This window comes from Hypanus sabinus, chromosome 1 (assembly GCF_030144855.1).
Source record: "Hypanus sabinus isolate sHypSab1 chromosome 1, sHypSab1.hap1, whole genome shotgun sequence".
NCBI lineage: Eukaryota > Metazoa > Chordata > Chondrichthyes > Myliobatiformes > Dasyatidae > Hypanus > Hypanus sabinus.
Window position 1 is genome coordinate 98,288,042 of NC_082706.1, and position 22,363 is coordinate 98,310,404.

At 40.6% G+C, this 22,363-nt stretch overlaps 1 long non-coding RNA gene across 3 annotated transcripts in view; it reads right to left on the reverse strand.

Moving 5' to 3' along the window:
* Positions 1-22,363, reverse strand: part of LOC132406875 (uncharacterized) — a 74,673-nt gene that overhangs the window by 45,016 nt on the left and 7,294 nt on the right. Inside the window, exon 4 of one of the 3 annotated variants that reach the window (XR_009516303.1) lies at positions 12,241-12,321. The exons of the other annotated variants lie outside the window; for them this stretch is intronic. This is a non-coding gene — a long non-coding RNA (uncharacterized LOC132406875). The remainder of the gene's footprint in view (positions 1-12,240; positions 12,322-22,363) is intronic. 3 annotated transcript variants of the gene reach the window in all.

Genomic DNA, 22,363 nt, shown 5'->3' on the forward strand with positions numbered 1-22,363 from the left:
GAGTTTATTCGTCTATCAGGCATGTTTATCATGCTATCATGTTTGCTGTTGTGTGCTGGGGCAGCAGGCTGAGGGTAGCAGACACCAACAGAATCAACAAACTCATTCTTAAGTCCAGTGATGTTGTGGGCTTAGAACTGGACTCTCTGATGGTGGTGTCTGAAAAGAAGATGCTGTCTGAGTTGCATGGCATCTTGGACAATGTCTCCCATCCACTCCATAATATACTGGTTAGGCACAGGAGTACATTCCACCAAGATGCAACACTGAGCGTCATAGGAAGTAATTCCTGCCTGTGGCTATCAAACTTTACAACTCCTCCCTCGGAGTGTCAGACACCCTGAGCCAATAGGCTTGCCCTGGACTTATTTTCACTTGGCATAATTTACTTATTATTATTGAATTATGTATAGTTTTATATTGCTATTTTTCTACACCATTCTTGGTTGGTGCAACTGTAACGAAACCCAATTTCCCTCGGGATCAATAAAGTCTGTCTGTCTGTTAACTTCCTGAATCTTATGCTAAGAAACACATCCTAGTTTAAAAGTTCACCTTCTTAATCTTTCATTGGTGTCTATATAAACTCTCAGCCCTTTTAAAAAAAATGTTTGCAAGCTGTGGGCATGGTTGTCAACGTTATTATTAAAATGAGAAAGTCTGCAGATGCTCGAAATCCAAAAAAACATAAACAAAATGTTGGAAGAACCAAGCAGGTCAGGCAAAACATCTATGGAAATGAGTAAACAGTTGACATTTTGGGCCAAGACCCTTCTTCAGAACTGAAAAGGAACAGGGAAGACACCAGAATTATAAGGTGGGGGAAGGGGAAGAGGCTAGCGAGAAGGTGATAGATGAAACCAAGTGGGTGGGAAAGATAAAGGACAAGAGAAGAATGAATCTGACAGGGGAGGAGAGTGGACCAAAGGAGAAAGGGAAGGAGGAGGGGACAGAAGAGGAAGTGATAAGCAGCTGAGAAGAGCCTAATTGTCTGAAGCGAAGAAACACTGAAGGTTATGGAGTTGCATTCAGGCCAGGCTGAGGAAGGAGGGCATTTGTGAACAATATGTTTTACCTTGGCACTTGGTAGTTTCATGACAACCGTCATTTTTTCATTTTTTCACCAATTCCAGTTCTTTCTAAGTATTTTAACTCACATTCCTTTTCTTTACCTGACCTTTAATTTTAACTGTAAAATTACAGTCAGATGTGAAGATGACAACTTGACTTCATTTCAGGAAGTACAAACTCGAAAGAACTCCACAGACTCTACAGAACAGATGCAAACAAATATGCCAGATAGTGGAAAGTGGCCAGTGAGAGAATGGAGATTTGAGGCTTTGACTCGAGAGGCTTCGACGAGAAGAGGCTGAGGAAGAGCTTCACTCCAAGTGAGGTAAGGCCGGGTAAGTTCCTTTCAAAGGAGAAGGTTTCAAAAGTTGAGGCAAGTATTGGGTAGGTCATGGCAGCTGAGATCGGCCCCGTGGTTTGTTCATCCTGCAGCATGTAGGAAACCAGGGATACTTCCAGTGTCCCTGACGACTATGTGTGCAGGAAGTGTGTCCAACTGCAGCTTCTGGCAGACCGCATTGAGCATCTGGTGCTGCGATTGGCTTCATACTGGAGCATTCGCGATGCTGAGAAAGTCGTGAATAGCACGTTCAGTGAGTTGGCCACACCGCAGATAAGGCCTACACAGACAGAAAGGGAAGGGGTGGCAACTAGACAGCATAGCAGTAGGCAGGTAGTGCAGGAGTCCCCTGAGGTCATCTCCCTCCTAAACAGATATACTGTTTTGGATACTGTTGGGGGAGATGTCTCATCAGGGGAAGGCAGCAGCTGCCGAGTTCATTGCACCATGGGTGGCTCTGCGGCACAGGAGGGAAGGAAAAGGAGTGGGAGAGCTATCGTAATAGGGGATTCAATTGTAAGGGGAACAGATAGGTGTTTCTGCGGCCACAAATGAGTCTCCAGGATGGTATGTTGCCTCCCTGGTGCAAGGGTCAAGGACGTCTCTGAGCGGCTGCAGGACATTCTGGAATGGGAGGGTGAACAGCCAGTGGTCGTGGTGCACATAGGTACCAACGATATAGGTAAAAAACGGGATGAGGTCCTACAAGGTGAATTTAGGGAGTTAGGAGATAAACTAAAAAGTAGGACCACAAAGGTAATAATCTCTGGATTACTACCAAAGCCACGTGCTAGTAAGAGTAGAAATAGGAGGATATTTCAGATGAATACGTAGCTTGAAAATGATGCAAGGGGGAGGGATTCAAATTTCTGGGGCATTGGAACCAGTTCTGGGGGAGGTGGGACCAGTATAAACAGGATGGTCTGCACCTGGGCTGGGCTGGACTGGAACCAATGTCCTAGGGGTAGCATTTGCTACTGCTGTTCAGGAGGCTTTAAACTAATGCGGCAGGGGGATGGGAACAAGTGCAGAGAGACAGAGGGGTGTAAAATGAGGGTAGAAGCAAAAAGTAGTAAGGGGAAAAGCAAAAGTGGCAGGCAGGCAAATCAAGGGCAAAAAGCAAAAAGGGCCACTTTTCAACATAATTGTATAAGGGCTAAGAGTGTTGTAAAAACAAGCCTGAAGGCATTGTGTGTCAATACGAGGAGCATTCGTAACAAGGTGGATGAACTGAATGTGCAGATAGTTATTAATGAATATGATATAGTTGGGATCACAGAGACATGGCTCCAGGGTGACCAAGGATGGGAGCTCAACGTCCAGGGATATTCAATATTCAGGAAGGATAGACAGGAAAGGAAAGGAGGTGGGGTAGCATTGCTGGTTAGAGAGGAGATTAACACAATAGAAAGGAAGGACATTAGCCTGGAGGATGTGGAATCAATATGGGTAGAGCTGCATAACACTAAGGGGCAGAAAACTCTGGTGGGAGTTGTGTACAGGCCAACTAACAGTAGTAGTGAGGTCAGGGATGGCATTAAACTGGGAATTAGAAATGCGTGCAATAAAGGAACAGTAATTATAATGTGTGACTTCAATCTACATATAGATTGGGTGAACCAAATTGGTAAGCGTGCTGAGGAAGAGGATTTCTTGGAATGTATGTGGGATGGTTTTCTGAACCAACATGTCGAGGAACCAACTAGAGAGCAGGCCATTCTAGATTGGGTATTGAGCAATGAGAAAGGGTTAGTTAGCAATCTTGTCGTGCAAGGCCCCTTTCGTAAGAGTGACCATAATATGGTGGAATTCTTCATTAAGATGGAGAGTGACATAGTTAATTCAGAAACAAAGGTTCTGAACTTAAAGAAGGGTAACTTTGAAGGTATGAGACATGAATTAGCTAAGATAGACTGGCAAATGATACTTAAAGGGTTGATGGTGGATATGCAATGGCAAGCATTTAAAGATCGCATGGATGAACTACAACAATTGGTCATCCCCGTCTGGCAAAAGAATAAACCAGGGAAGGTAGTGCACCCATGGCTGACAGGGAAATTAGGGATAGTATCAAGTCCAAAGAAGAAACATATAAATTAGCAAAATAAAGTGGCACACCTGAGGACTGGGAGAAATTCAGAGACCAGCAGAGGAGGACAAAGGGCTTTATTAGGAAAGGGAAAAAAGATTATGAGAGAAAGCTGGCAGGGAACATGAAAACTGACTGTAAAAGCTTTTATAGATACATGAAAAGAAAAAGATTCGTCAATACAAATGTAGGTCCTTTACAGTCAGAAACAGGTGAATTGATAATAGGGAACAAGGACATGACAGACCAATTGAATAACTACTTTGGTTCTGTCTTCACAAAGGAGGACATAAATAATCTTCCGGAAATAGTAAGGGACCGAGGGTCTAGTGAGATGGAGGAACTGAGGGAAATACATGTTAGTAGGGAAGTGGTGTTAGGTAAATTGAAGGGATTAAAGGCAGATAAATCCCCAGGGCCAGATGGTCTGCATCCCAGAGTGGTAAAGGAGGTAGCCCAAGAAATAGTGGATGCATTAGCGATAATTTTTCAAAACTCCTTAGATTCTGGATTAGTTCCTGAGGATTGGAGGGTGGCTAATGTAACCCTACTTTTTAAAAAAGGAGGGAGAGAGAAACCAGGGAATTATAGACTGGTTAGTCTGACATCGGTGGTGGGGAAAATGGTAGAGTCGGTTATCAAAGATGTGATAACAGCACATTTGGAAGAGGTGAAATCATCAGACAAAGTCAGCATGGATTTGTGAAAGGAAAATCATGTCTGATGAATCTTATAGAATTTTTTGAAGATGTAGCTAGTAGAATGGATAGGGGAGAGCCAGTGGATGTGGTATATTTAGATTTTCAAAAGGCTTTTGACAAGGTCCCACACAGGAGATTAGTGTGCAAACGTAAAGCACATGGTATTGGGGGTATGGTATTGATGTGGATAGAGAATTGGTTGGCAGACAGGAAGCAAAGAGTGGGAGTAAACGGGACCTTTTCAGAATGGCAGGCAGTGACTAGTGGGGTACTGCAAGGCTCAGTGCTGGGACCCCAGTTGTTTACAATATATATTAATGATTTAGACGAAGGAATTAAAAGCAGCATCTCCAAGTTTGCGGATGACACGAAGCTGGGCAGCGGTGTTAGCTGTGAGGAGAATGCTAAGAGGATGCAGGGTGACTTGGATAGGTTAGGTGAGTGGGCAAATACATGGCAGATGCAATTTAATGTGGATCAATGTGAGGTTATCCACTTTGGTTGCAAGAACAGGAAAACAGATTATTATCTGAATGGTGGCTGATTAGGAAAAGGGGAGATGCAACGAGACCTGGGTGTCATTGTACACCAATCATTGAAGGTGGGCATGCAGGTACAGCAGGCGTTGAAAAAGGCAAATGGTATGTTGGCATTCATAGCAAAAAGATTTGAGTACAGGAGCAGGGAGGTTCTACTGCAGTTGTACAAGGCCTTGGTGAGACCGCACCTAGAATATTGTGTGCAGTTTTGGTTCCCTAATCTGAGGAAAGACATTCTTGCCATAGAGGGAGTACAGAGAAGGTTCAACAGATTGATTCCTGGGATGGCAGGACTTTCATATGCAGAAAGACTGGATTGACTAGGCTTATACTCACTGGAATTTAGAAGATTGAGGGGGGATCTTATTGAAACGTATATAATTCTAAAGGGATTGGACAGGCTAGATGCAGGAAGATTGTTTCCGATGTTGGGGAAGTCCAGAATGAGGGGTCATTTTAAAATGAGTTTTAAAATCTTACAGCCAGGTCTTTAACAGCGATTTGTGCTTTTGACTAAGAATGTGGATGCACACGAAACAACGTACAAGGTTTTAAATGTCTCAGTAGTCAACTTAATCTCTGTACAGATCTGAGAAGTTATCTCTACTTGTAACTGACCTGTCATTGATTTAAATAGTACACATCAGGTTCATTCTGTACCCTAGAGTTTCAAGTTATACTTACAGTTCTAAACAAATAAAAAAATATATAATTTTACTGTTCCCTCAGTGTGGCATCAGTAATGGTCTTCTGCTGAGACCCAGGCTCCCAGCTAGCGAACTACTTCAAAGCAGTGCACAGTGTAAGTGACCACTTGTGCTGATGGAATGGTTTTGATAGACAGTGATGTCCTGTCTCAGGTTTACCAATTGTCAAAGTTGTCATGTCATTGAATGTTTCACCAATAATGCTCAGGACCTGTCACAAAGTGAAAATAATGCTTAAAAACTGAAATTATGAAAATCTATTTAAATATTTGCCATACACACACACACGTAGAAGCACACACACACACACACACAGACACACATGCACATTTGTGCACACATGCGTACACACACGTATGCAGGAAAACAACTAACATTGAATAATTAATATTGAATAACATAATTAAATCAAATATAAAACTCCACTAAACTTTGTTTTGATTGGGGAAAGTTAATCTGATGCGAGCGCAGTGGACTGATTTAACACAAGTTATTGTTGTGTTGGCGAACGCCGCGGGCCTCCTGGCACAACACAGGTCTCCTGTGACTGACCCTCTGCATGGCAGAAGACTGTGCTTCACCAACACTTGGGAACAGTGGAAAAGCTCTGACCTGTTGACCCATTTGGGCCAATCTTGACACTGGTTCTGCCCTGTTGCAGAATAATTTGTCAATGTCATTCACTCAGTAATTTGGAGTAAGTCTGCTCTTGTTATGAGGTTCCATTGCACAAATTTAGCATAGCACCAATAGTAATAGAGGGTGTGATAGCAAAATGGCTAAGTTACTGGAATAGGATCCCGAGACCTATCCTTTTGACCTCAAAATAAGAGTTCAAAGCTCACCACAGCAGCAGGGGACTTCAAATTTAGTCAATAAATAAATCACTAAACCATTAATGGAAACCATTTAAAAAACTACAAAACCATTAGATTATTAATACTCCTTATTGAGGGAAGTGTCGTTTTGATATTCAGACTGCATTGCTTTCTGAAGTGGCTGTTCAGGGCAAGTAAATACTGGTCTCTATTTCCTGTGAGGGAAATGAAACAAAACATTGAAAGATTCCTCCCATCACTATTAACGATGGAATGAATTGGAATGTAAGGGGAGCAAGCCTTCAGAAACAGAGATGTAATTTTACATGGTTTTGTCCAATAAAGCACTCTTATAAAAAAAAGTGAAAATCAATTTTGCCAGCAGTTTAAAAATTGACATTAGCCTTTGAAAAGCTAGAAATAGATCTTCCTGTCAAACAGAAAACTCCCCTGCTCCGTCTAGACTACAGAGAGAGCAAAATTATCAGATTTTCATTTCCGCAATTTCACTCAAGAGTGGTAAGAACGTGTGAGTATTGATTCATCTGCTGAAACGAAAGGTAGACGAGCTCTTCATCTCGACATGGCCAAATGGCTTTGTGGTTGTCTAATTATACTCATTCAAGGAATATAAATCTTCAGCTAGTCATCGCATAATTAGGTAAGAGGGGCCATATGCATTACTGCAATCGTACAGCACCCTCCTTCTCAATATTTATCCAGACTTCTCCCATGGTCCTTCATTCAAATATAATTAACTTCCAAATGAATGAGAAATTTGATAATAATCAGGATTAAGTTTAGTAATTTAAAATTGCTAGTGTTTTTGGAGGACCTCAATATTAAGGAGAAAACACACATTCATCTATAAGCCTTATGCTTTTTACTTTTGAATGCCTCTCAGTGCGATCCCACATTCTGACTACCGAAACTCCTTGGCATTATGATGACAAAATTATAGACCCATTGGAGCAGGAACTCCAGTACAAAGTCTGCAGCAGCAAAATAAGCAGGTAGGTTTAAGGAAGTAGAACTGGCTAGGATTAGTTAAGTATTAACCAATACTTAACCCTTACATACTGTTCGGGTCAAATTTGACCCCTTTTGACATTTGACAGCAGTAAAAACACCCTAAGTGCCATTTGTTAGCCGAAATTTGATGACTTTTCCTAAAGTGACCCAAAATGTGCAAAAATGAAAGTATTTTAAAATTTTAAACTTTTGTACAGATGCTACAAATTTTTGTACGTTTAGTCTGTTCCGGGTCAAATTTGACCCGTATCTATTGAAATGGATTTTAGATCTCTGAAACATTAATTAAGCATTAATCACCTATTTATCAATGTCAGGTAGGCTATTTATACATTCTAAATAGATGTGTGGTTCAAAATTTGCTGTAGACACTTGTTATGAGGGGATTCTTGGACCGGGTCAAAATTGACCCAGATCATACTGTGAAGGTACAGAATATGAACAGTATGTAAGGGTTAAAATACTAATTCAGGTAAAGCTACTGTTAATTAAGCAACAAATTTGTTTTATATTTCGATTTGAATGGCAAAAGATGTGAAAGGTTCTTGAATTGATCTTGAGAGAGTGTGAAGGGAGAGTAAGAGGAAGAACTTGAGAGGCATCTTGATCTATGGTTATCAGACTCTAATTTTGCCAGTCAACTGCTAAAGGAAAGATACTTGGATGAATTGTCTGTACGGACCAGCCTGTCTACTTTTCCATGCGCAATGTTCCGCTCCATCACCACCATCTATCGTCTGGCAGACCAAGTCACCTCCACAGTCTGGTATACCAATTCCCCGCCACTGTCTGGCAGACAGATTCCCTTCCAGTACCACTCTCCACCATCTGGCAGAACTGGTTCTCACTCACAACAATGTTTCCTTCAGCTTCTCACACTTTCTCCAAACTCAAGGGGCAGCCACAGGCACTCGCATGGGCCCCAGCGATGCCTGCCCCTTCGATGGCTGCGTAGAACAGTCCATGTTCAAAGCCCCCCCCACTAATCTTCCCCAACTCTTCCTTCTCTACATTTATGACTGCATTAGCGCTGCTTCATGCACTCATGCTGAGCTCATCAATTTTATCAACTCTGCCTCTAAATTCCACCCTACCCTTAAATTTATCTCTGACACCTCCCTCCTCTTTCTTGATCACTCTCTTTCCATTTGTGGAGGCAAACTGTCATCTGACATTTTTTATAAACCTACAGATTCCCACTGTTACCTCGACTATACAGTCGGCCCTTTGTATCTGTGGGGGTTTGGTTCCGGGACCCCCTGCAGATACCAAATTCCACAGATGCTCAATCCCATATATAAGATGGTGTAGTATTTGCATAAAGCCTACATACATCCTCCCGTATATGTTAAATCATCTCTAGATTACTTATAATACCTAATACAATGTAAATGCTATGTAAGTAGTTGTTATACTGTATTGTTTAGGGAATAATGACAAAAAAAAGTCTGTATATGCTCAAACAACGAGTGCTGGAGAGAGAGCTTCTGGGTTTTTTTTCCGATCCCGATCCATGGTTGGTTGAATCCGCGGATGCGGAACCCACAGATGTGGAGGGCTGACTGTACCTCTTCCCACCCTATCTCCTGTAAAAATGCTCTTCCCTTTTTCTCTGATTCTTCACCTCCACCACATCTGTTCCCAGGATGCAGCTTTTCATTCCAGAACCTCAGAGATGCCCTCCACCATTGATACTTCCTTCACCTGCATCTCCTCCATTTCCCGTACATCTGCCCTCAACCCATCTTTCCACCACCTTTACAGTGATATAGTTCCTCTTGACCTTACCTACCACCCCATCAGCCTCCACATCCAATACGCTATCCCCCGCAACTTCCACCTCAATTCAGGGCCCCAGGCCACCCTTCTGGCAAGGCAGCACTTCACCGGCAATTTGCTGGGATCGTCTATTGTGCCTGGTGTTCCCGAGGCGGCCCCCTGTTGTAAACTAGGGGACCGTTTCGTTGGGCACCTCTGCTCTATCCAACAAAAACAGAAGTTCCTGGCGGACAAACATTTTAATTCCGATTCCCATTCCTGTTCTGACTTGTCTGTATATGCCTTCCTTTTGTGCCAAGTTGAGGCCACTCTCAGGGTGGAGGAGCGACACCTTATATTCTGACTCCAACCTGATGACATGAATATTACTTTCTGCTTCCAGTAAAACAAAACTTCCCCCTACCTCTAGTCCCCACTCTGACCTTCTACCTCTTTTCGCCTGCCTATCATTTCCCCCTGGTTCCCCTCATCCACCCCTTTCTCCTTCCCTATCAAACTCCTTATTCTCCAGCCCTTTACCTTTCCCACCTACCTGGCTTCACCTATAACCTTCTAGCTATCTTCTCTCCCCTACTAACCCTCCTCCCTCCTTTTCATTCTGGAATCTTCCTCCTTTCTTGTCAGTCCTGAATAGGGGTCTCGGCCTGAAATGTCGACTGCCTATGCATTTCCACAGATGCTGCTTGACCTGCTGAGTTCCTCCAGCATTTTGTGTGTGTTACAATGTAACCTCATTGGCTAAGACAGTTCCTAAACTCCTTCTCAACGAGTCCAGCGATAATGCAGCATATTAATGGTATATTAAAATTCCTGCCGCTGAATTTGTACGTTCTCCACCAGCCACATGGGTTTCCTCTGGGTGCTCTGGATCCTTCCTACATTCCAAAGACGTACCATTTGGTAGGTTAATTGGTCATTGTAAGCTGTCTTGTGATTAGGCTAGGGTAAATGAGGAGGATTGCTGGGCAGCATTTGCTCAAAGGGCCAGAAGGGTCCGTACCGCGCTGTATTTCAATAAAGAAATTAATTAATTTAAAAATGTTTAACTTTATTTCAGATGGGACGTATGTGCAAACATTTCCACACAAAATGGCTAGAAGACAAACAAGAATAAATGTCATGCCTAGTAAGCATGCAATCTAATTCATTAACCATAACCCCACTAATAACCATCCTCCTCCCACTTCATCATTGATCCTCAGCTTTTAGCCAGTGAAAGAATTGCCTTTCCTTCCTTTCTGTTAGTGGACATTAACACGATTTGCTGCAGAATATAAACAAGATACCTTATTCAAATAAAACCTTACACCGTTAATGGTAAAGTATGACATGTATTACAGGGCTGAACCTAGATTTAATTAATTGTAAATACGCCAAAATCTGTAATGCAATCCCACGAGTCCGCCACTAAAAAGCTTGTTGTTACAGTACAGGAAATACCACAGCTTCTATCGTTAAGGCTGAAACTAAATGATTCTAAATGTATTATCACTTAATACTAAACATAGAGGAGGTGGAGGGGTGGAATACATTTGCAGACACCAACATTTGTGCTAACTATGTTACTTGACCTAATAACCATTACATACATTACTTAAAAGAAATTACTTTCATTTGCCATCTATAACTCCAGATATAGATCACTATATTCTTTCTTCTCCTTCAATATTTCTGTGTATAGCTGCATTCTTATCTAGCCTTGATTTAAAAAAAAATAACTCTGTATAGACACGGTGTTCTTTATTTGTCATTGGCAAAATCAGGTATTTTTAGATCACAAAACCATAAGATGTCAGAGCAGAATTAGGCTATTGGCCTATTGAATCTACTTTGCCATTCTATCATGGTTGATTTAATACCCCTCTCAACACCATCTTTCTGTCTTTTTCCAGTGTCTTTTGATGCCCTTACTAATGAAAAACTTATCATCCTCTGGTTTAAATATACCCAATGGCTTGGCCTCCACAGCTGACTGGGCAATATATTCCATAGATTCCCTGTCCTCTGAAGACTTTCCTCCTTATCTTTGTTCTAAATGGACATCCTTCACTTCTGAGGCTGTGCCCTCTTCTCCTAGAATCCCCCACTATAGGAAACATTCTCTCAACATCTGCTCTATTTATCTAGGTCTTTCAGTATTCAATAGGTTTCAATGAGATCCCTCCTCATTCTTCTAAACTTCAGCAAGTATAGGCCTGGAACCATCAAAGGCTCCTCATGTGTTAACAATTTCAGTCCTGGAACCATTCTCATGAACCTCCTCTCATGCAAAACATCCATCTAATTTAATTCTCTGCAAAGTGCAACTAAATCAGAATGAGTCATAATATCAATTATAGATGAGCTTACTTTATCTTCTTTTGTGAAGGCCTTTTGCTTTCCATCCCATTCCCACCTGGGCTTCTGTGTCCCTCACTTCATACACTGCTGTCACGTCACTAACCCAGTACACCCCACATCAGATGGCATTGGTCAAGAGTTTGAAAGACATGCATGCTATTCTTAAAGCAAAATAGCCAAAATATGGCAAGCATGCCAGCATGGAATATGATGAGTGAAAAATGATTAAAACCCAGGAGTTAAAACTATTAGATTCATGTCATGTTTACATATTATCCATATATCATATTCATTATATATTACATAAACATACAATTACATGCACTAGAACTAAGAGGAGGCCACTCCCTCCTTTGATACTGTTCCATTATTCATTAAGAACACAGCTGATTTATTTGTACCCAGAACTATTAAGTTCTTTCTTCTTCCAATAATCCTTCATCTCCCTGCTGAGCAAGAATCTATCTACTCAAGCCTTCAAACTATATAGGGAATCTGCTTCCCTGCTATATAGGGAGTCTTTGAGGCAGAGTTCCCAAGATGGACAGCCTTCTTGGAGGAAATCCCACCTTGTCCCTATATTAAATAATGACCTTATAATATACACTCAGTGGTCACTTTATTAGTTACACTTGTACACCTGCTCATTAATGCAAATATCTAATCAGCCAATCATGTGACATCAACTCTCTAAGTAAAAGCATGTTGGCATTGTCAAGAGGTTCAGTTCAGTGTCAACTTCCAAAGACAGTCTCACGTATGTTATTGGTTGGTGCAGCATATGAATGGGAGAGACAACAGAGCCTGGGAAGCAATATACTTACAAACAAGAGAAAATTTGCAAATGCTGGAAATCCAAGCAACACCCACAAAATAGTGGAGGAACTCAGCAGGCCAGGCAGCACCTAGGAAAAGAGTATAGTCAACATTTTGGGCTGAAACCCTTCAGCAGGATCGTAATATTGTTACTTTGAATGGTGTGGTGAGGTATGGTCAAGAAGCATGACCATAAGCAATTATTTACATTTTTGAGACCTGTTGGGTTGTTTAGTACAATTTAAGTCAATAGTTTTTGGTGTTTATATATTTGTTTATTTAGTTATTATTATTATTATTATTATTATTTTTATTATTATCCTTATTATTTGTAGTAGTATTATTTCTTCTTGGGAGAGGTGTTAGGACCACGCTCTTGAATCCTCCTCAGACTCCAGTTCACTAGGTGGCGGTAATGCATCTTTTCAGATGGTCTGCCAACTGCCAATTAAAGCAATGGAAGAAGAAGAAGACCAAACATCACAATGGGGAAGAAATGTGATCGAAGTGTTTTTGACTGTGGAATGATTGTTGGTGCCAGACAGGGAGGTTTGAGTATCTCAGGAACAACTGTCTCCTGGGGTTTTTAAACTCACCAGTCTCCAAAATTTACAACAAATTGTGTGGAAAACAAACAAAAAAATCCAATGAGCAGCAATTCTATGGGCACAGATGGCTTGTTAATGAGAGAGTTCAGAGGAGAATGGCCAGATTGGTGGAAGATGACAGTAACTCAAGTAACCACAGTGGTGTGGAGAAGAGCACCTTTGAACATACAACACATTGAAGCTTGAAGTGGATGGGCTGCAGCAGCGGAAGACCACGAACATACTGTATGTTCAGTAAACATACACTCCTGTACCTAATAAAGTGGCCACTGAGTATATATAACTTACCTATTTTCTTCTCTGCATCTCTATCTGCATGTGATTGCACAAGAACACAGACACTGAAAGATACTACACAAATAAGCTTGCTGGTGTTGTTCCATCTAAAAGCATTTGACCATCAATTACCTCACCAATGATCCTCTTGCTATCAGTTGCTCTACTATAAATATTCCTAGTTCTCCAACAAGACCTTTGCACTGAGAAATGTAAAGTGCAAATCACACACTACAGCTTCCCTTTGATAATTACAGATAGTCTGATAAATGCATTGCCTCAGCCTTCCATCACCATACCTTCAATGTAAAGTAGTGACATCTGATTTTAAGAGGCAAAGATTCATAATTAGAAATATAGATCCATTTGAGAATATATCTCCGCAAATGCAGAGAGCAAGTTATTACTTTGCGCATACTTAAGAGAAGTGAATCTGCCCTTAACTGACTTGTGTTATCAGTAATCAGGTCAGCATCAATTTAAACTTTCACTCCTGGAGATGTGCTTCGGAAGTCAAGGTGCATCACTTCCTGCTTAAAATACATAAAAGGTAGATTTGTTTCTCTTTCAGTTTGTTCTGCAGTTTCAAAAGAAATCAAAGAATGAGCAATGGAAGTCTATGGGAGAGGAACAAAGATGAGAAGAGGGAGAAAGCGAGAGAGAAGCAGGTGTTTTTGTGTGTGAGAGAATGAGAGAGGTGTAAAGTGAGCAAGAATAAGAGAGGGACTAGTGTAGAGACAGAGGTATAGAGGTACAGAGAGAGAGAGATATGGGGACAGAGAGAGGTACAGAGAGAGAATGGACAGACATAGCAATTTGGAGACAGAGAGAAAATTAAAGAAATTTAGAGAAATAGAAGTGGATCTAAAAGTGCAAAATCAAAGAAGTTTGTCTCCACACCTTAGAGAAAGAGAGATTTGGAGCCAGATGTCGAAACCAAGGGAGACAGAAAAATGGGCAAAACGATGTAGCAACTGAAGCAGAGGTGTACAGTCAAGGAAAGATTAGGAGACAGAAAGAGAGAAAGAAGAAGCATAGGAGGAAAGAGGAAGAGTGAAGAGGCAGTATTTACAACTGTTTGATAGATGACACAATATCCCTCTTTGATAAATGACACAATAATACAAAAAGAATTGCACAGCAGTGGACCCCTCAAGCCTTTACCACCATTGAATATGATGATGGCTGATCTCCTCAGTCCTCAAACCTTCTGCTGTACCAATTCCCCACAGCCCACAATTCTTCAATGTTTCACACATTTATCTGCTTCCTCTTTAAATACCTCTAACAATTTAACCTCCACAACTCTCCAGGGTGGAGAATTTTAATAGACCACCAGCTTCTGTGAAATGTCTATGTCTCTCAGTTTGAAATGACTCTTTCCCTCTCTCATCACTATTTGAGGTCCTCTCTCACTACTAGAATGATAGATACATTCTATATAAAATGATATATAAAAAGACATAAGAAACTGAATGTTAATATTGTAGTATAAAATGATGTCTTAGGTATAGCATTACTGATTAAAGACACAGGAGGTATAGACTTGGACCAACAAATGACCTGCTGGAAGACCTTAGTGGGAAAGGAAGCATCTGTGGGTGGAAAAGATTTGTTGCCATTTTAGGCTGAAAGCCTGAATCAGAACCACGGTGTCTCCAGAAATCCTTTTGGCCATTACTGGTTATGCCATCTCACTAATAGGAGATCTGAAATTAGCCCCAATTCCCTTTCCCTTTCATTATTACCCTACACATTTTTCCCATGAAAAAATCTTATCAATTTTCAAAGTTAACCCCAAACCTGATCCTTCCCATTTTCAAACAACATTTCCTCCTGTTCATCACCGAAGGCTTTATCTTCAGCTACAGAAACCTATTCCCCAGAAACCACTTCTTAATTATCTCCGGATACCAATAGCTTCCACAGTAATACACTTTGCAGAAAGACTATCTCTCATACCTCACTACTGGTCAAAACTGTTAAAATTCCCTCACAAAATAATAATCCTTCCTACAAAATATCTCGGGACAGTCTCATAAGAAGAGGTTATTGCTTAAAAAAAATGTGTCATTTCACCTGATCCCTGCCTCTTTGGGATCAAAAGGCTTACTTTCTACTTTTTTTTAGCATTGAGCTGCAATTCATTTGACTTGCAGCTGATTGAGTGCCTTAATTTATTTGTGGAGGTTAGAGTTCTGTTTATTGGAAAATGGTGCATTCCTGTGTGGACAGTAATTGAACGCATTTGTTGAAAAATAACTGGCCCTTAATGACTAACAGGTAGAATAGCACAGGTATATTTAAATGCTTATCCTTGGAGTCTTTCGGGTGACTGCAGGCAACTTATCTATTTAACCAAGTTGTTCATAGATATCTCTTCATGATTCCAAGGGAAATGCTTCGCAAATGCTCATTCATCCTTTTAGAGAAAGCATTTAATGGCTTTTTCCTTTTATACAACAAAGTACTTTATATCCCATGAATTGATTACAAAAAAAAGATAACTGAGCTTCACTTCATTCCCCGTCGATAGCTTTATTTCAAATCAATATTGTTCACTGAAATAAGAAGAATTCGCAAAAATTCAGGATCCATTTCAATGCAAGGGCAGGTCCCCCACTTCTCTGAGATCAGCAGTCGCCTGTGTCCTGGACTAGGCTTTTTCTTTCAGTGTGGCCCTGAGCACAGCTCCCAGCTCAGTGTCCCAGATCAGCGGTGCCTCCATGTAAGAAATGACTGCATTCATTCAATGGCTTGACCCACAGCTGTTCAGCTGCTGTTAAAAGTTGAAGGACATACATCACCGCCAGGAATCACTTGGAAGCTAGTTAACAAAAGGGAATGCTGCTAAAAAAAGTTGGTTATTGAAAATGGTTTTAAAAAATAATTAATCAGATATAGAGGGCCATATCACGCTCATGACACATAATATCACACATAATAGGGGCATATCATGCTTATGACTGTGCGGCTAAGCACTGCTCCAATGCCATATTTAAGTTTACTGATGGCACCACTGTTGTAGGCCGAATCAAAGGTGATGATGAATCAGCGTATAGGAGGGAGATTGAAAGTTGGAGGAGGCTAAACAGTGTCAGCAAGACCAAGGAGCTAATTACTGATTTCAGGAGAAGGAATCTAGAAGTCCATGAGTCCGTCCTCAATGGAGATGAGAGGTGGAGAGAGGCATCAATTTAAAATTCCTCCGTGTTATAATTTCAGAGAACCTGTCCTGGGCCCAGCATGTAAGTGCAATTTTGGCAAAAACATAGCAGTGCCTCTACCTCCTTCGGAGTTTGCAAAGATTTGGCATGACATTTACAACTTTGCCAAACTTTTGTAGATGTATGGTGGAGAATATATTCAATGGTTGCATTATAGCCTGGAATGGAAACATCTATACCCTTGAATGGAAAACACTACATAAAGTTGAGTCTATGGCCCAGTCCATTACAGGTAAAGCCCTCCGCAATATTAATCATGCCTACATACAGTGTCTTCACGGGACAACACTGCCCATTGTAAGGGACTCCCACCACCCAGGTCATGCTCTCTTCTCGCTGCTGCCATCAGGAAGAAGATACAGAAGCAGGCCTCACAGCATCAGGTTCAAGAACAGTTATTACCCCTCAACATCAGGCTCTTGAGCCAGTGAGATAAATTCACTCAACTTCAGTTGCCCTATCACTGAGCTGTTTCCACAACCTATGAACTCACTTTCATGGACTCTTCATGTCATGTGCTTGATATTTATGCTTATTTATTGATTTTTTTGTTCTTTCACAGTTTGTTGTCTTTTGCACGTTGGTTGCTTGTCCTCCTGATTGGGTGTGGTCTTTCATTGGGTTCTTGGATTTACCAAGAATGCCCACAAAAAATGAATGTCAGGGTTGTATATATACTTTGGTAACAAATTTAGTTTGTACTTTGTACATTGACAGACAGATACACACAAGCACGTACATTCATGCACTCATAGGCTTATAGGCATATTAACATAAATATAAGATACACCCACACACACACACACACACACTTTTCAGCCCAATCGGTCCATGCCAACTTACATCAGAGCAATGCCCACTTCCTCCTCCATTTCTCAAACTTAATTCTGCTTTACATATGCCTATCAACTCCTGTTTAAGTCTCTGTCACTTACCCACGCTCTAATGGTAATTTACAATGTCCAGCTAACGTACCACTATGTCATTTGAATGTGGGAGGAAAGTGGAACACCTACAGAAACCCAGGGGATCACAGGGACAGCATGCAAACTCTACACGGATAGCTCCTAAGGTGAGGATTGAACCTGGAGTTCCAGCACTGTAAGGCAGCAATCCGCTTGCCGCACCACTGCATCATCCTTTATTGTATTACACTCACAAACACATACACTCCTTCCCATCTCCAACTAATTCACTATTCACAACAGCACATTACCTAAGTGCTTTAACTGTGTACACCATTGCCTTGGGTAGGAAATTGTCGAAAGCCTTCTGAAAATCTAAGTACACCACATCCACTGGTTCCCCCATTCTCTCTATCAGCTTACATCCTCAAAAAAATTCCAGTACATTTTTCAAGTCTGATTTTTTTCTTTCATACCTATGCTGACTTTGCCGAGTACTGTCACTATTGTCAAGGCACTCTGCAAATACAATACATCTGTGATAATGGACTCCGACATTTTCCTGACCGTCCCTGAATTAAGAACATTTGATTGATGGATATTCCTACATCTAAACGAGCTCTCTTAATATTATTAAATTCTGAAGTCTAACATACATACATAAGTTCATTGCTGTGAATGGCAGAGCTCGCTTTCTCTCTTCACTTATAGATTTATTAATCAATCAGGTTTGTGATCATCACATACAGTAAATAGAGCGATGAAGTATGTTAAATTCACATGTTGACTTTGCTGGCATAGTCATTTGTTGTGGATATTTTAGTGTACACTTCATTAAGATGCCCCAGAAATTCCATGTCAATGCCTATTTTATGTGTTTTGTGAATTTAAAGCAGTAATTCCTCCCACTGTTATGCACAGGAAATTATTTAAACCACGTTTTCACAGTAAGGCCTACAAAATTATAGTAGATTTCTTGTTCAAAATCTTGGTTAGAAAATTATGTTTTAAAGACTATTTTATAAGAAGAGAGAGTAATAAGTGAAGAGGAAGAAATCCAAAGAGCCAGGAAACCAAAACGCTTAGCCATGGTGAAATGATTAAAACTGAGAGATATGCCCAAGCGAAGTTCACACTTCTGGAATGATTGTGGGCCTCTGGAGTGAGCTGCAGATGTAGTAAAGAGAACAATGGTGGGATTGAAAATAAGGAAGTGAATTTTAAGAGCAGAATGTTTTGTGATGAGGAGATATTATTGGTCAGAGAAATGGATGATGTTAGGACAGGATATCAGAGTTTTGTAAAAGTTATGAAAGCTCAACACAAGCCTAAGCACTAAAGTAAACACTTAAAAAAAAATAAACATACAAATTAGAAAGAAGACCCATTCAAAATCTTGTGATAACTCATTGCAAACTCAATTCCACAATCCTGCACATCGCCAGGAACTTTTTAGCCTCTTATTTATTAAGAAGTTCCTACTGCTGTTTGAAAAACGTTCGAAGATTCTGCTTCGGCTGCCTTATGAAGGAAGGGAGTATTGGCTATTGTGTGTCTAAGTCCAAGCATCCCCCTGTAAAGAGACAGAGTGCCTGGAGCAGCTGTAAGGTGAAAGGCACTCACTAAGGATCGGGTGGTATCAAACATATTGCTGGAATATTACCTATTTAAGCTAACATGTCAACCAAGGTCATAAGTCACACAGACCATTTTTGCATATTCTCATCAAATTGTCTGTCTTGATGCTCAGGTTTTCGTTAGCGTGGCCAGTTGCTGAGCCACTATGTCAATCAGCCTGCCAAAATTTTGTTTTACTAGCTGTCAACTGAACTGACCGTGCAGTCAATAGCAAATCTTTGTTTATTACCTGACACCTTTCATATTCAGGCTGTGATTAAGTCTGAGGTTATGGATGGAAGCTGGACAATGCTGGTTACAACTGTTACATTAGATAAAAACTCAGAGTCATTGTGTTATACAGCATGGTTTTCCCTGTTCAAGTCTCTAGCCTGGGTGGTGGGGAGATTCTGTCAGGGTTCACAGTTCACACAATAGCACTGAGACTGCTATTACTGAGCTCAAGTATAAGCTTTGCATTTGACAACAATTTGTTCAGAGGAGGAAGGAACGGCAGGATGTGAAACTAGCAGAAAAAGAAATTGATACAACATTGTCAGGAGATGGAAGAGATCTGAATATTGGTCTGTAGCTTTCTATCTTTAGCTGATTCAGCCTTGTAATAAACACAAAAAAATTATGCAGATGCTGGAAATCCAAAGCAACACAAAAAATTGCTGGAGGATCTCAGCAGTGTCTGTAGAAATGAATGGACAGTTGACGTCTTGGGCCAAGTCCTGATGTAGGGTCTCAGCCCAGAACACCGACTGCTTATTCATTTCCATAGATGTGGCCTGACCTGCTGAGCTCCTCCAGCATTTTGTGTGTGTTGCTTTTGATTCAACTATGTGTTCAGATGATTCTTAAATGTTGTGAGAGACTTTCCTCTACCACATTCTCAGGTAGTACTTTCCAGCTTCTAACCATCTTCCTGCTAAACCTAATATTAACTCTATGCCAGTCTTGAACTGTGTGCCTCCCTTCACCTGGATAATACATTGAATTTACAGATAACATTCAATAAGTCTATGATTTCTTATAATCATATGAATTGTAATACTTATTTGTTTGCAGAAACTTTCTAGTAGTCTGCACTGGTATTTGATACACTAAGCCATTGTAATGTTGAGTAGCCTATTTCCCTGAATAGCCACTCCAGGCCTTTTCCCAGATAGGCATGGAAACACTTAGCTTTGAGGCTGAAGGCATTGGGATCAAGACTAATTACAAAGACTATAGTGCAGTGCTGACTGGGGTATTGCACTGCTGGAGGTACTGTCCAGTTAGACGAAGTATTAAGATGACTTGCAGCCATCCAGCCAAAAGCAGTACTTTGAAGAAGAGCAATGAGAAGTAGAAAGGTTCCTCCAATGTCCTGGCAGGCATTCACCCATCTACCCCACTGCTCATTGGAAAATAAAAGAAATGTAGATGCTGGAAATCTAAATATAGACAGAAAATTGTCAGAAGACCAAGTGGCATCTGGGGAGAGAGGAGATAATGAAGACTTTATGAATCTAAACTGAGTTATTCTTTTAATCTAATGAAGGGTCACTGACTTGAAACGTTACAGACACAAAACACAAAAACACACTATTCAGCCCCTAGTCCACACTGTTATCAATAACCCATTAAACTAATCCTACATTAATTCCATTCTATTTTTAATTAGAACACAGAACAAAATTTGCAGATTCCTTCTCCACAGGTCTCCCTGACCTGCTGAGTGTTGTCACTGTTTTCTGTTTTTATTTTATACCATACAAACTGTCTTATCATCATCACTTTGTTGCTTGTGGGAAAACTGGACAAACCATTTATTATATTACGACAGTAGCAACTCAAACCAATTCCAGCCAATGATTTTGGATAGTCTGTAAAGTTAAAATTTGGGAAGTGGCCTCCTGTAGGTCGCTAGGATCATGGATGAAGCATCATAGTATTTCAAGCATAGGCTAAAAGCAACGTGGAAATTTTCAGCACACTTTATACAACATTTTCCAAAAGCATACTACCACATATGAAACTGATATGTATCAGAAGTGTGTGACTATGCAGTTCAGAAAATGATTACACAACTTGGCGTTGCACATCATCTGAATACAGCCTAAAAATAGAGAAACCGCAGACGAATATTAAACAAAGTTACTAACCTCAGGTTTGGCCAATCACAGATCTCTCCTCTAAAGCAATACAGATAGGTCCTCTCCCTAGTGAAAATATAGGGGCCAGAAAGAGTGCCTACAATGGATTGCAATCTTTTCATACTACTGCAGTACATTTACTTGTAATTTTATCAATACTCAGCACGATCCTAGAGTGCCTCAAAGTGTGTTTAAAACACCTGCAGAAGCCATTGCCCTCTTTCTTTAATATTTCATCATTAAATGCCAAAATCGCCTGATATGATCCTAATTTAGTGCCAATTACACTGCATTGATCAAAGTGACCTTTTCATACCAGAGCACAAAAATCAATCCAACCGTACAACAAATGTCAGGGGGATGAGAGCAACATATAATCTGTGACAATCAAAACATTACTTACAAATGGAATCACCAATGACCTGCTTGCCAAGGCAATTTCTGCATGATGTGCTTTGTGTATGTTTGCTGCATAGTTTCGTCCCCGCCGTTCAACGTCTAACAGAAGTGCATTATTTCACGCAGTGGTGACAGATAATGCAGTACTCAAACCACTCTCTCTGGTACCAGTAATGAGAGATGCAATCACAGTTGTAAATTCTACTTCGTGACTCAGTAGATGTAGGAAGAGTCCAGAATGGTGAATCAGAATCAGAATTAGGTTTATTATCAAAGATGTACAGTATGTCATAAAGTGCTTTGCTGTAGTGCAAACTGTAAGTTACAATAAGAAATACATTAAAAAGTGCAAAAACAGAACAAAATGGAGGAAATGTTCATGAGTTCATCTAAGCTTAGAAATCTGATAATGGAGGGGAAGAAGCTGTTCCTAAAGTGTTAAATGTGGGCCTTCAGTCTCCCTGATGGTAGCAATGAGAAGAGGGTATGTCCAGGATGGTGAGGGTCTTTAATGTTCAATGTTAATTTGTTTTCTTGAGACCCTGCCTTTTAATGATGTCCTTTATGTATTAGCTGGCTGAGTCTGCAACCCCCTGCATCATTTTCCGATCCTGTACATTGGAGCCTCCACACCAGATAGTGATGCAACCACTCAAAATGCTCTCACTGGTACATCTGTAGACATTTTCCAGAGTTTTGGTGACATACAAAACCTCCTCAAACTTGAAATGGTCGTAGGCAAGTCTTTTGTTTCATTTGTGCAAATTCTTCAAATATGTTGCATTATACTACAGGGTTAATTTAATAGCACTTATTGTCCACAGCAGCTCCATCAGACAAACTCCGATGTTGAACGATGTTATGATATCAGGACAGTGCAAGCAGGAGCCAAAGTGAGGAACATCATCAAGGTGATCTCACTGAAATGTACAAAATTCTTAAGGGAATTATCAGA